The sequence below is a fragment of the Oreochromis niloticus genome, linkage group LG13 (genome assembly GCF_001858045.2).
Source record: "Oreochromis niloticus isolate F11D_XX linkage group LG13, O_niloticus_UMD_NMBU, whole genome shotgun sequence".
Taxonomy (NCBI): Eukaryota; Metazoa; Chordata; class Actinopteri; order Cichliformes; family Cichlidae; genus Oreochromis; species Oreochromis niloticus.
In genome coordinates, this window is record NC_031978.2 from 5,645,234 (window position 1) to 5,648,408 (window position 3,175).

The following is a 3,175-nucleotide window of genomic DNA, read 5'->3' on the forward strand; positions in this document are numbered from 1 at the left end:
ATTATTTTTTCCTTTCTATTGGTAGGTGGCACAGTGCACTTGTGGCAAGTAAGCAAGCTAGAAGACTGGCAGTCTGGCTGGGTATCCAGTTACAGAAGCAACACATTAACAAGAGAAGTCTGAGTAAAACCAAAGTTACTTTCCCTAGTAACTAGTTACTTTGAAAGTAACGAGTAACTTGAAGTAACTGAGTTACTTTTGATGGAAGTAACTAGTAATGTAATTAAGTTACTAATTTAAAGTAACTTACCCAACACTGGATATCAGGGAATGTTAAAGTCCCTTTATAGTACAGCCCTGGCTGCAAAGTAAATTTCTCAGACCACATCAATCTGAAAATATTCATACAGCAGATAAATCCAGCGTAACATTCTCCCACACTTGCCATCAGAGTTATATTGCATACTTTTACTTCTAGTATACCACCACTATGACCTGAATGATAAACAAAACAAAATTGTATTGTCCATGACCTTGTATTGCTTACAATGCAGAGGTCACTGTGAGAAAGTGTCTATACACCTGCGCTGCGCTAACATCTACATTACTTTTCTACAGCAGAGGGTTAATCATGCGATTTGATCATTAGATTTACAGCAGGACACACCACTGGTTAATGTTTTTTTTCTACCATCTAGCTAAACATATGCAGTAGGCACTGAAAGTGTTGAATGATGACTGAGACGTGAAATTAAAGTTGTTTACTTGTTTGTCTTCACCAATGTACATTCTTACGCTAAGTCCAGATGAACAGAATCAACCTTTTGGGATTTACTTACCTGGATGATTGAGCATGCATCAAGACATTTTAACCCACTTTGGCAAGGACTGCCTAATGCTTGTACGTCAGTATAAGCAAACAGCACGTAAGATAGCTGATTACAGGAACCACCTGAGATTCAGTCTCAGATGCAGACAAAACAGGATTACTCCTAAATGTCTGCAAATGAGCTCTTCTTCTGAGCAACAAACATCCCCCAGGAGGCACAGCACCAGCTTCTCAATGAACAGGTGCGACAAACAAATTTTGCCATCAACGTGCTAAAATCCAAAGAGGAGCAGATCCAACAGATACTTACAATGCTTCTAGATTAGAATACTCTTAAAAACGTGTTTGAATTCACTGAACATGCTTGTCTAGCACAGCATGAGAAGTCTAAGACCAGACAACAAAGGAAGTTTGACTTACTTGTTGTGCATCGGAAACCACAGCAAAATACAGAGAGTTTCCCCAGCAGCAAGAAGAGAGAAAGATGCCCCACCGAGGATGTTGACAAGTGGGTGAATGCTTTTAATGACAGACAACTCATCCAAGCAGAGAAAAAATATCCTTGGAAAAGGGTTGAACAAAACTGTGCGCTGAGACAAATCCAGCTAGTGGAACTGAACACGGTGTTGTCATTCCACAAGCAAAGTAGCTGCCATCAAAAAGAAACAAGATCATCCACACAAATGCAGGGATGCAACAGTGAAAGAATCTCTTCGCATTGTCTGTGTCACATGAGCACTTTGGTCTTTGAACTGAAGCCATCAGCACACAGGCCAAAAATCCTGGAGCAATGAAGAATGTAGCTACAAAATCAGCATTCAAGTGTGTCCCTTTACAGGGGCACTCAAACTCCGTCTCCACTAACTTTTCCAAGGCCATCATAATAAAGGCAATCACAAGATTTGATGCAAATGGGCCATTTAGAAATTCCTCTTTTACTATTGCCAGACAGGATGTTTTTTCCTTTTGCACTTGCTTCTGCAGGAATAGACAAAACCAAAGATTAAAAGTCAGAGAGATAATAATTTGATCTAAAGACTTTTTCTGTGATATATTAATACTAATCATAAAATATAATCCCCAGTCATCTGACTGTAATGCTCATTAGATGTGAGTTACAAGTTAATTTCAACATCAGCTAGGAGCTCATACTCAGCTTGAGTCAGTTACGTAGAACATAAGGTGAGAAAAAGAAGGAAAGAATAGCTATATTTTCTGTTGTCTCTATTGTAGAGTGTGACTTTGCCTTTAAATGGGAAAATGAGTAGGGAGGAGGTTGAAGTGGGATTCAGCAAGTAGGAGAATACTAAAATTGGTTGTGGTAAAATTGGTAGTGATTCAGCGTGGGAAAAAGAATAAGAATTCACAATAATAATTTGAATAATTTGGCTTAACTCCATTCAGGGTTTATTTTACTACATTTGGGATATGATGAGTGATGGATTTTAACTCAGTTGACTCAAATGAGTATACCTCAGTATACTCAGTCTACTACTGATGAACTGCAACCACTATATTTGTCAGAAATCTTTATTTACTTACATTTAAATACAAAATCCCATCGAAAAACAAAAACAAAAGAAGCACAAATAATCAAACAAAAATGATCATTTAGTATGTTTCTGGTAAAATGAAAGGTTCATTGTCATGCCATTACATAAGGGTTTTAAGTTAAATGTATAAGATTGCAAAGCAGAAAAAAATATTTTTTTGTTAAAAATGGGCCTGACAGGACACAGATGACACAGACAATCAACATCCTAATAAGATATATAATGCTACAGATTAAACCACTCAAAAATGTATAAATCACATAAGTAACATCCAGCAGACACATAAAAGTTAAAACCATTTCACAAAGGTGAAAAAAAACAAAACAGTGGCAGTTATTTAGCTTAACATTTGGAATTTTAAATGTATAACTTTTCAGTGCTCTTGATACTTTTATTTTACAATTTATCTGCATGTGCAGGGAGATTCTCAGGCAGCGTCTCAGCCAAGCAGAGAGATGTGATAGGAGGGTCTGTGTTTACCACCGTCCAGGAGCACCACTCACTCATTAGTTAGATAAATAAAACTAAATTTAAAAAAAAAATGTTCTTTTCATTTCTATATTCTCTAAATAATCCTTGTTTCAATTCCCTATTTCACTCTCATATGTTGTGTTGTAAATAAACAAAACAAAAATTTAGCAGCTGTTTAAAAATCTTTTACCAGTCCCCCAAGAAGAGTCAATAGCTTGTCTATTTTCTTGCTGTTCTCCTCTCCATTTCTAAGCTACCTAAATCTAAAGATTTATCAAAGGTTTGTTAACTTGTAGGATGAAAAGACAATTTTAACTTGTGAACACACTGTTAAGGTTCAATATTGAGGAGGAGTGTAAAAACAACCATGGTCCAGAAGAGC